Below are 12,436 nucleotides of genomic sequence, written 5' to 3' on the forward strand. Positions count from 1 at the left end.
ACGCGGTAGTGTCGACGTAAGCTCAATCCACTCTGTTGAATTATGAACCGAATATGTACAAGGTTCTGGAATTTTATTTTCACTTTCATAGAGCGCTCCTGCTACAAGCTGCATATTTCACCCGAATCATCGTCTTCCTTTCCTGTTCCAAAATGACTGTCAATGTTATTACAATGAAATGAACACCCTTAGCCGCTTACAGGCGTTGACATACGTCAGCGGGGACAGATGAGAATGTGTGCCCCGACCGGGACTCGAACCCGGGATCTACTGCTTTCATGGCAGACGCTCTATCCATCTGAGCCACCGAGGACACAGAGGTTAGCGCGACTGCACGAATTTATCTCTGGCACGCCTCCCGCGAAACCCACATTCTCAACGTATTTTCCCGCACTACATTCGTAGTGCCCCCGCCCATTATACTCTTTACTCGCGGCGCGTTGCCGATTCCCGTAAGAGTTCGGGCGCTGTTTGTGCATTCGCACAGAAGAAGAAGATGGTCAAGTGGCCGGTGAGCCTTAACTATATATATACTAGGATGGTATCTGTTCTTTCGGGCCGGCCGCGGTGGTCTAGCGGTTCTAGGCGCTCAGTCCGGAACCGTCCGACTGCTACGGTCGCAGGTTCGAATCCTGCCTCAGGCATGGATGTGTGTGATGTCCTTAGGTTAGTTAGGTTTAAGTAGTTCTAAGTTCTAGGGGACTGATGACCTCAGATGTTAAGTCCCATAGTGCTCAGAGCCATTTGAACCATTTTTTTGTTCTTTCGGACATGTCCGAAAGAACAGATACCACTTAGTATATATGCTGTCAATGTTGTTGTGGTCTTCAGTCTGAAGACTGGTTGATGCAGCACTTCAGGCTGCTCTCTCCTGTGCAAGCCTCTTCATATCTCAGTAACTACTGCAACATACATTCCTCTGAATCTGCTTAGTGTATTCATCTCTTGGTCTCCCTCTACCATTTTTACCCTCCACGCTTCCCTCCAGTACTAAATTGGTGATCCCTTGATGCCTCAGAATGTGTCCTACCAACCGATCACTTCTTTCAAGGTTGTACCATAAAGTTATCTTGTCCCCAGTTCTATTCAGTATGTCGGCCGGTGTGGCCGTGCGGTTCTAGGCGCTTCAGTCTGGAACCGCGTGACCGCTACGGTCGCAGGTTCGAATCCTGCCTCGGGCATGGTTGTGTGTGATGTCCGTAGGTTAGTTAGGTTTAAGTAGTTCTAAGTTCTAGGGGACTGATGACCACAGATGTCAAGTCCCATAGTGCTCAGAGCCATTTGAACCATTTTTTTTTCTATTCAATACCTCCTCATTAGTTATGTAATCTATCAATCTAATCTTCAGCATTCTTCCATAGCACCACATTTCGAAAGCTTCTATTCTCTTCTTGTGTAAATTGTTTATCGTCCATGTTTCACTTCCATACATGGCTACACTTCACACAAATACTTCCAGAAAGTACTTCCTGACATATCTTTCTGAATAACGCGGTGTAATAAACGGCTGACTATAGAATGTTACCCCTCGTGCATAAGTTTCTGCGGACGGTGAGCGGTATATGACGCTGGACAGCGGGCGGCGCTAGTATAGAGCTCGCGGCGGGCACAGTAGGCGCAACAGGTGCAGGTCCGCTCCGGTTCGCTTCGCGGTGCGCCGCCGTGGTTCACCATCGGAATAATGCAGGAGGCGCGGTCGGTTTGCGGGCCGAAGGTCTGGGTCTGCTTCCAGCTGGGCAGCGGCGTTCCGCAGCCACGGACCTCACCTGGCTGCAGTACAGCTGCACCGCCTGGCACTGAAATCCCAACACTACGGACGCGGTATGAAGCGGGAAGACTTGTCTGGTGCCGGCTGAAGTGGCCGCGCGGTTCTGGCGCTGCAGTCTGGAACCGCGAGACCGCTGCGGTCGCAGGTTCGAATCCTGCCTCGGGCATGGATGTTTATGATGTCCTTAGATTAGTAAGGCTTAAGTAGTTCTAAGTTCTAGGGGACTAATGACCTCAGCAGTTGAGTCCCATAGTGCTCAGAGCCAACTTGTCTGGTGACGCGACAGAAGAAGAAACAGGAGTCAGCAGTGAAGAAACAGGGGATCCAGTATTGGAACAGAATTTAAAAGAGATCTAGAACACTTGAGAACACATAAACTGAAGCACCAACTATACTGGTATAGGTATGTGTATTCAAATACAGAGATATGTGAACAGGCAGAATACGGGGCTGCGGTCGGCAAAGCCTATACAGGGTGTTACAAAAAGGTACGGCCAAACTTTCAGGAAACATTCCTCACACACAAATAAAGAAAAGATGTCATGTGGACACGTGTCCGGAAACGCTTACTTTCCATGTTAGAGCTCATTTTAGTTTCGTCAGTATGTACTGTACTTCTTCGATTCACCGCCAGTTGGCCCAATTGAAGGAAGGTAGTGTTGACTTCGGCGCTTGTGTTGACATGCGACTCATTGCTCTACAGCACTAGCATCGAGCACATCAGTACGTAGCATCAACAGGTTAGTGTTCGTCACGAACGTGGTTTTGCAGCCAGTGCAATGTTTACAAATGCGGAGTTGGCAGATGCCCATTTGATGTATGGATTAGCACGGGGCAATAGCCGTGGCGCGGTACGTTTGTATCGAGACAGATTTCCAGAACGAAGGTGTCCCGACAGGAAGACGTTCGAAGCAATTGATCTGAACATTCCAGCCTATGACTCGCGACTGGGGAAGACCTAGAACGACGAGGACACCTGCAATGGACGAGGCAATTCTTCGTGCAGTTGACGATAACCCTAACGTCAGCGTCAGAGAAGTTGCTGCTGTACAAGGTAACGTTGACCACGTCACTGTATGGAGAGTGCTACGGGAGAACCAGTTGTTTCCGTACCATGTACAGCGTGTGCAGGCACTATCAGCAGCTGATTGGCCTCCACGGGTACTCTTCTGCGAATGGTTCATCCAACAATGTGTCAATCCTCATTTTGGTGCAAATGTTCTCTTTACGGACGAGGCTTCATTCAAACGTGATCAAATTGTAAATTTTCACAATCAACATGTGTGGGCTGACGAGAATACGCACGCAATTGTGCAATCACGTCATCAACACAGATTTTCTGCGAACGTTTGGGCAGGCATTGTTGGTGATGTCTTAATTGGGCCCCATGTTCTTCCACCTACGCTCAATGGAGCACGTTATCATGATTTCATACGGGATACTCTACCGGTGCTGCTAGAACATGTGCCTTTACAAGTACGACACAACATGTGGTTCATGCACGATGGAGCTCCTGCACATTTCAGTCGAAGTGTTCGTATGCTTCTCAACAACAGATTCGGTGACCGATGGATTGGTAGAGGCGGACCAATTCCATGGCCTCCACGCTCTCCTGATCTCAACCCTCTTGACTTTCATTTTTTGGGGGCATTTGAAAGCTCTTGTCTACGCAACCCCGGTACCAAATGTAGAGACTCTTCGTGCTCGTATTGTGGACGGCCGTGATACAATACGCCATTCTCCAGGGCTGCATCAGCGCATCAGGGATTCCATGCGACGGAGGGTGGATGTATGTATCCTCACTAACCGAGGACATTTTGAACATTTCCTGTAACAAAGTGTTTGAAGTCACGCTGGTACGTTCTGTTGCTGCGTGTTTCCATTCCATGATTAATGTGATTTGAAGAGAAGTAATAAAATGAGCTCTAACATGGAAAGTAAGCGCTTCCGGACACATGTCCACATAACATATTTTCTTTCTTTGTGTGTGAGGAATGCTTCCTGAAAGTTTGGCCGTACCTTTTTGTAACACCCTGTATGAGACAACTGTCAGACGCACATGTTAGATCGTTTACTGCTGCTACAATGGCAGGTCATCAAGATTGAAGGGAGTTTGAACGTGGTGTTATAGTCGGTTCACGAGCGATGGAAGACAACATCTCCGAGGTAGCGACGGAGATTTTACCGTATGACCATTGCACGAGTGTACCGTGAATATCAGGAATCCGGAAAACATCAAACCTCCCACACCACCGAGGAAGGAAAAAGTTCCTCCAAGAACGGGACCAACGACGCCTGAATTGTGCAACGTGACAGAAATGAAACCCTTCCGCCAATTACTCCAGATTTCAATGCTTAGCCATCAACAAGCGTCTGCGCGCCAACCATTCAACGAAACATCATCGATATGGGGTATCGCAGCTGAGGGCCCACTCGTGTACCCTGGATGGCTGCACGACACAAAGCTTTATGCCTCGCCAGGGCCCCTCAGCACCAAGCATTGGATTCTTGGCTGGTCAGACGAGCCTCATTTCAAATTGTATTGAGGTTTACAGGTATGGAGACAGCCTCATGAATCTGTGGACTGTGCATGTCAGCCGGCCGCGGTGGCCGTGCGGTTCTAGGCACTCAGTCCGGAACCACGCGACTGCTACGGTCGCAGGTTCGAATCCTGCCTCGGGCATGGATGTGTGTGATGTCCTTAGGTTAGTTAGGTTCAACTAGTTCTAAGTTCTAGGGGACTGATGACCTCAGATGTTAAGTCCCATAGTGCTCAGAGCCATTTGAACCATTTTTTGTGCATGTCAGCAGTGGACTATTCAAGCTGGTAGAGGCTCTGTAATGGGCGTGTGCAGTTGGAGTGATACGACTCTGACATGTGGCACCTACGTAAGCATCTTTTCTAATCACCATTCTGATTCTCCATTCACGTCCAGTGTACATTCCGACTTGGGCAATACCAGCAGGACAGTGCGACACCCCACACCTCCAGATTTGCCACAGAGTGGCTACAGCAACACTGACTTTAAACACTTCCGCTACGCACCCAACTCCCCAGACATGAATATTATTGACCACATCTATGATGCCTAGCACAGTGATATTCAGATTTATGAACAGACCTGCAGGATTCTTGGCGTCAGTTCCCTCCAGCACTACTCCAGACATCAGTCCAGTCCATGCGACGTCGTGTTGCGGCAGTTCCGCGTGCTCGGTGGGGCCCTAGGCGATATTACGCACGTGGACCAATTGCTTTCCCTCTTCAGTGTAGAGCCGCAGGTGTTGATAACACTCCATCGGAATTTTTAAAACCATTCAGGGAAATGGCAACAAAACGACTTTTCACAACGGTGTGTTCTATGTACACTCCTGGAAATGGAAAAAAGAACACATTGACACCGGTGTGTCAGACCCACCATACTTGCTCCGGACACTGCGAGAGGGCTGTACAAGCAATGATCACACGCACGGCACAGCGGACACACCAGGAACCGCGGTGTTGGCCGTCGAATGGCGCTAGCTGCGCAGCATTTGTGCACCGCCGCCGTCAGTGTCAGCCAGTTTGCCGTGGCATACGGAGCTCCATCGCAGTCTTTAACACTGGTAGCATGCCGCGACAGCGTGGACGTGAACCGTATGTGCAGTTGACGGACTTTGAGCGAGGGCGTATAGTGGGCATGCGGGAGGCCGGGTGGACGTACCGCCGAATTGCTCAACACGTGGGGCGTGAGGTCTCCACAGTACATCGATGTTGTCGCCAGTGGTCGGCGGAAGGTGCACGTGCCCGTCGACCTGGGACCGGACCGCAGCGACGCACGGATGCATGCCAAGACCGTAGGATCGTACGCAGTGCCGTAGGGGACCGCACCGCCACTTCCCAGCAAATTAGGGACACTGTTGCTCCTGGGGTATCGGCGAGGACCATTCGCAACCGTCTCCATGAAGCTGGGCTACGGTCCCGCACACCGTTAGGCCGTCTTCCGCTCACGCCCCAACATCGTGCAGCCCGCCTCCAGTGGTGTCGCGACAGGCGTGAATGGAGGGACGAATGGAGACGTGTCGTCTTCAGCGATGAGAGTCGCTTCTGCCTTGGTGCCAATGATGGTCGTATGCGTGTTTGGCGCTGTGCAGGTGAGCGCCACAATCAGGACTGCATACGACCGAGGCACACAGGGCCAACACACGGCATCATGGCGTGGGGAGCGATCTCCTACACTGGCCGTACACCACTGGTGATCGTCGAAGGGACACTGAATAGTGCACGGTACATCTAAACCGTCATCGAACCCATCGTTCTACCATTCCTAGACCGGCAAGGGAACTTGCTGTTCCAACAGGACAATGCACGTCCGCATGTATCCCGTGCCACCCAACGTGCTCTAGAAGGTGTAAGTCAACTACCCTGGCCAGCGAGATCTCCGGATCTGTCCCCCATTGAGCATGTTTGGGACTGGATGAAGCGTCGTCTCACGCGGTCTGCACGTCCAGCACGAACGCTGGTCCAACTGAGGCGCCAGGTGGAAATGGCATGGCAAGCCGTTCCACAGGACTACATCCAGCATCTCTACGATCGTCTCCATGGGAGAATAGCAGCCTGCATTGCTGCGAAAGGTGGATATACACTGTACTAGTGCCGACATTGTGCATTCTCTGTTGCCTGTGTCTATGTGCCTGTGGTTCTGTCAGTGTGATCATGTGATGTATCTGACCCCAGGAATGTGTCAATAAAGTTTCCCCTTCCTGGGACAATGAATTCACGGTGTTCTTATTTCAATTTCCAGGAGTGTATGAGACTGGCGACATGCCATCACGCACACAATTCCGAAGACTGCAAGAGCTGAGAAATGCGTGAGTACTTGCACGATCAGCTGAAGAGCTCATGTATCCTAGTTTCGGCGAGAATAACACATACAAGGTGGAAAAAGAAAATTGAGGATCTGTTAGATGACGGTCAGTGTGACTTTAGGAAAGGTAGAGGCACGAGAGAGGCAGTTCTGACGTAGCGGTTGATAATGGAAGCAAGACTAAAAAACGCTCAACACACGCCCATAGGATTTGTCAATCTGGAAAAAGGGCTCAACAATTTCAAAAGGTGCAAGACGTTCGAAATTCTGAATAAAGTAGAAGTTAGCTATAGGAGAAGACGGGTAATTCACACTACTAGCCATTAAAATTGCTACACTGCCAAGATGACGTACTACAGACGCGAAATTTAACCGACAGGAAGAAGATGCCGTGATATGTAAATGATTACCTGATTACCTTTTCAGAGCATTCACACAAGGTTGGCGCCGGTGGCGACACCTACAACGTGCTGACATAACGAAAGTTTCCGACCGATTTCTCATACAGAAACAGCAGTTGACCGGCGTTGCCTGGTGAAACGTTGTTGTGATGCCTCGTGTAAGGAGGAGAAATGCGTACCATGACGTTTCCGACTTTGATAAAGGTCGGATTGTAGCCTATAGCGATTGTGGTTCATCGTATCGCGACATTGCTGCTCGCGTTGGTCGAGATCCAATGACTGTTAGCAGAATATGGAATCGGTGGGTTCAGGAGGGTAATACGAAACGCCGTGCTGGATCCCAACGGCCTCGTATCACTAGCAGTCGAGATGACAGGCATCTTATCTGCATGGCTGTAACGGATCGTGCAGCCACATCTTGCGGACGTTTGCATAACAACAACCATCTGCACCAAGAGTTCGACGACGTTTGCAGCAGCATGGACTATCAGCTCGGAGACCATGGCTGCGGCTACCCTTGACGCTGCATCACAGACAGGAGCGCCTGCGATGGTGTACGAATGGCAATACGTCATTTTTTCGGATGAATCCAGGTTTACAGCATAATGATGGTCGCATCCGTGTTCGGCGATATCGCGGTGAACGCACATTGGAAGCGTGTATTCGTCGTCTCCATACTAGTGTATCACCCGACGTAATGGTATGGGGTGTCCAATGAATTCCCGTTTATCATCTGCATTTCTTCTTGGTGTAGCAATTTTAATGGCCAGTAGTGTACAATGTGTACAAGAACCAAGAGGGAACAATAAGACTGGAGGACCAAGAACGGATGCACGGGTTTAAAAGTGTGGAAGGCAGGAATGTAGTCTTTCGCTCCTATTGTTCAATAAACAGAAAAAAAGTTCAAGAGTGGGAGTAAAATTCAACTTGAGAGGATATCAATGATAAGATTCGCTGATGGCACTGCTATCTTCAGTGAAAGGCAAGAAGAGTTACAGGATCCGTTGAATGGAATAATGAGTTGAGACTGATTGAGAGTAAATCGAAGAAAGCGAAAGTATTGAGAAGTAGAAAAAATGAGAACAATGGGAACTTAACATGAAAATAGCAGATCACGAAGGAGACGGAGCTAAGTAATTGTGCTACCTAGGCAACCAAATAATGTTGGAAAGTGCAAGGAGGACATAAAAAGCAGACTAGCTCTGGCAAAAAGGGCGTTCCTGGACAAGAGAAGTCAACCAGTATCAAATATAGGCTCTTACATGAGGAAAAAATTCTGGGAATGTGCGTCTGGAGCAAAGCATTGTATGGCAGTGAAAACCGGAATAGAAGAGAATCGAAACATTGGAGATGTGGTGCTACAGACGGATGCTGAAATTCGGGTGGAGTGATAAGACAAGGAATGAACCAACAGACGTCAGCTAGGCAAGAACTGTGCTACCGGGCGGTTAAAATAAACTGCAAGTGATCACAGACGTCCAGTGTCGACTGTAATTACCATCTCGCAGCGAAAGGTGACAGATATGCTAATCCATTAATGTGATAACCGTTGGAAAAAATTTTACTTCCAATTTCGGCCACCAGGTAAAAATCGGGCGCTTTGTGTGCAAGAAAGACGTGTAGATATGTTTCCATCTGTAATGGATTAGAAACGCGACGTGGACAGACAAAAATAAATTAAGGATAACTGCAGAATGTCGTGTCACACGACGTGACACTACACAGAACTGGCGCTAATAGCATAGGAACATAGGGAACACACACGACACAGATCTGTAAGTCCACGGTATTGGTGATAAGTTGAGAAAACCGTCCAGAAACACGTGTGCTACAAATCGCCACTGTTTCCTGCGCATGTAGCCCGACATCAATATGGGATATGATCACCATGCACACATACACAGGCCGCACAACGGGTTGGCATACTCTGGATCAAGGGGTCGAGGAACTGCTGGGGTATAGCCTCCCATTCTTGCACCAGTGCCTGTTGGAGTTCCTGAAGTGTCCTAAGGGTTTGAAGACGTGCAGCGATACGTCGACCGAGAGCATCCCAGACGTGCTCGATGGGGTTTAGGTCTGGATAACAGGCAGGCCACCCTATTCACCTGATATCTTCTGTTTCAAGGTACTCTTCCCCGATGGCAGCTCGGTGGGGCCGTGCGTTATCATCCAAAAGGAGGAAGGTGGGACCCACTGCACCCCGAAAAGGCGGACATGTGCAAAATGGCGTCCCGATGCACCTGACCGGTTACAGTTCCTCTGTCAAAGACATGTAGGGGTGTACGTGCACCAATTATAATCCCACCCCACACCATCAAACCACGACCTCCATACAGTTCCATTTCAAGGACATTAAGGGGTTGGTATCTGTTTCCTGGTTCACGCCAGATGAAAACCCGGCGAGAATCACTGTTCAGACTATACCTGAACCCGTTCGTGAACAAAACCTGGGACCACTGTTCCAGTGACCATGTACTGTATTCTTGACATCAGGCTTTAAGGGCTCTCCTGTGACCAGGCGTCAGTGGAATGCACCTTGCAGGTCTCCGGGCGAATAAACATGTCTGTTCAGTTGTCTGTAGACTGTGTGTCTGGAGACAACTGTTCCAGTGGCTGCAGTAAGGTCCCGAGCAAGGCTATCTGCAGTACTCCGTGGCCGTCTGCGGGCACTGATGGTGAGATATCGGTCTTCTTGTGGTGTTGTACACTGTGGACGTCCCGTACTGTAGCGCCTGGACACGTTTCCTGTCTCCTGGAATCGTTGCAGAATCTTGAGATCACACTTTGTGGCACACGGAGGGCCCGTACTACGACTGCTGTGGTTGACCAGCCTCCAGTCACCCTAGTATTCTGCCCCTCATAACGTTATCAATATGTGTTGTTTATGGCATTTTCAACACACAGTCACAATTAGCACTTCTGAAAACGTCTGCACTCTTATCGCTGCACCGTACTCTGATATGCACAAAAACACCTCTGCGTATGTGGACAGCTGCCAGCGCCACCGTGCGAGGACCACAGGTCAAATGCACTGCATGGTCATACCTCGAGGTGATTTAAACCCGCAAACCGCCCACCAGAGCGTTGTTTCACCATGTATCAGCATCATCCTTAATTTATGAGCAGGAGTGTACTATTAACCGCCGCCTACAAAATTTGTTACATACGCTCCTGGAAATGGAAAAAAGAACACATTGACACCGGTGTGTCAGACCCACCATACTTGCTCCGGACACTGCGAGAGGGCTGTACAAGCAATGATCACACGCACGGCACAGCGGACACACCAGGAACCGCGGTGTTGGCCGTCGAATGGCGCTAGCTGCGCAGCATTTGTGCACCGCCGCCGTCAGTGTCAGCCAGTTTGCCGTGGCATACGGAGCTCCATCGCAGTCTTTAACACTGGTAGCATGCCGCGGCAGCGTGGACGTGAACCGTATGTGCAGTTGACGGACTTTGAGCGAGGGCGTATATTGGGCATGCGGGAGGCCGGGTGGACGTACCGCCGAATTGCTCAACACGTGGGGCGTGAGGTCTCCACAGTACATCGATGTTGTCACCAGTGGTCGGCGGAAGGTGCACGTGCCCGTCGACCTGGGACCGGACCGCAGCGACGCACGGATGCACGCCAAGACCGTAGGATCGTACGCAGTGCCGTAGGGGACCGCACCGCCACTTCCCAGCAAATTAGGGACACTGTTGCTCCTGGGGTATCGGCGAGGACCATTCGCAACCGTCTCCATGAAGCTGGGCTACGGTCCCGCACACCGTTAGGCCGTCTTCCGCTCACGCCCCAACATCGTGCAGCCCGCCTCCAGTGGTGTCGCGACAGGCGTGAATGGAGGGACGAATGGAGACGTGTCGTCTTCAGCGATGAGAGTCGCTTCTGCCTTGGTGCCAATGATGGTCGTATGCGTGTTTGGCGCCGTGCAGGTGAGCGCCACAATCAGGACTGCATACGACCGAGGCACACAGGGCCAACACCCGGCATCATGGTGTGGGAGCGATCTCCTACACTGGCCTTACACCACTGGTGATCGTCGAGGGGACACTGAATAGTGCACGGTACATCCAAACCGTCATCGAACCCATCGTTCTACCATTCCTAGACCGGCAAGGGAACTTGCTGTTCCAACAGGACAATGCACGTCCGCATGTATCCCGTGCCACCCAACGTGCTCTAGAAGGTGTAAGTCAACTACCCTGGCCAGCAAGATCTCCGGATCTGTCCCCCATTGAGCATGTTTGGGACTGGATGAAGCGTCGTCTCACGCGGTCTGCACGTCCAGCACGAACGCTGGTCCAACTGAGGCGCCAGGTGGAAATGGCATGGCAAGCCGTTCCACAGGACTACATCCAGCATCTCTACGATCGTCTCCATGGGAGAATAGCAGCCTGCATTGCTGCGAAAGGTGGATATACACTGTACTAGTGCCGACATTGTGCATGCTCTGTTGCCTGTGTCTATGTGCCTGTGGTTCTGTCAGTGTGATCATGTGATGTATCTGACCCCAGGAATGTGTCAATAAAGTTTCCCCTTCCTGGGACAATGAATTCCCGGTGTTCTTATTTCAATTTCCAGGAGTGTATGAGCACCGAAGACGTCGACGAGATATTGCATCCGTAATATGACGTGATCAACAGTTGTTCGCATCAGTTGTGGTGGAGTCTGAGCAATGTGTTCCCAGTAGACTGGCGAGGTGTTGCCCCATTTCGCACGAAAACAGTGTTTCCACACAGCTGCGTTCTTCCAAAGGAGGAGATCACATGCTGCACAGGGAGGTGTCGACGTCATGCCACATCTGACAGGCCCTCTGGATTTATTCTCTTCAAGCAAGAATGGAGGGAGATCAAAGGGGCTTGAGAATGCACACCACACAGTCACACCTGGCTCGCGCAATGGCTGTTCGTCCACAACACGCTCTATAAGAGTATCCCGAATTTGGCATTTCTGTGAATCCACTGCAACTCGTGACTTCACAGAATATCATTACCTGACCAAATGTCATCTAGGGGAACGGCCTTGCCACAGTGGACACACCGGTTCCCGTGAGATCACCGAAGTTAAGTGCTGTCGGACGTGGCCGGCACTTGGATGGGTGACCATCCGGGCCGCCATGCGCTGTTGCCATTTTTCGGGGTGTACTCAGCCTCGTGATGCCAATTGAGGAGCTACTCGACCGAACAGTAGCGGCTCCGGTCCAAGAAAACCACCATAACGACCGGGAGAGCGGTGTGCTGACCACACGTCCCTCCTATCCGCATCGTCGCCTGAGGATGACACGGCGGTCGGATGGTCCCAATGGGCCACTTGTGGCCTGAAGACCGAGTGCTAAATGTCACCAACGTCGATCCATGGCAGAAGCTGAAGATCAAATTCAGAACGTTGTAGCGGAACACGAACTTGCTGCACCATCTGGATC

At 50.6% G+C, this 12,436-nt stretch overlaps 1 non-coding gene and 1 pseudogene across 1 annotated transcript; one reads left to right on the top strand and one right to left on the bottom strand.

Annotated features, from left to right (window-relative positions):
- Positions 1 to 239: 239 nt before the first annotated feature.
- On the bottom strand, positions 240 to 313 carry Trnas-uga (transfer RNA serine (anticodon UGA)). Its single transcript has one exon. It is a non-coding gene; the product is annotated as a tRNA-Ser (tRNA).
- An 11,713-nt stretch (positions 314 to 12,026) lies between these two features.
- On the top strand, positions 12,027 to 12,144 carry LOC126106993 (5S ribosomal RNA; annotated as a pseudogene).
- Positions 12,145 to 12,436: the final 292 nt, after the last annotated feature.

Source organism: Schistocerca cancellata, chromosome 10 (assembly GCF_023864275.1).
Source record: "Schistocerca cancellata isolate TAMUIC-IGC-003103 chromosome 10, iqSchCanc2.1, whole genome shotgun sequence".
NCBI classification, from domain to species: Eukaryota; Metazoa; Arthropoda; class Insecta; order Orthoptera; family Acrididae; genus Schistocerca; species Schistocerca cancellata.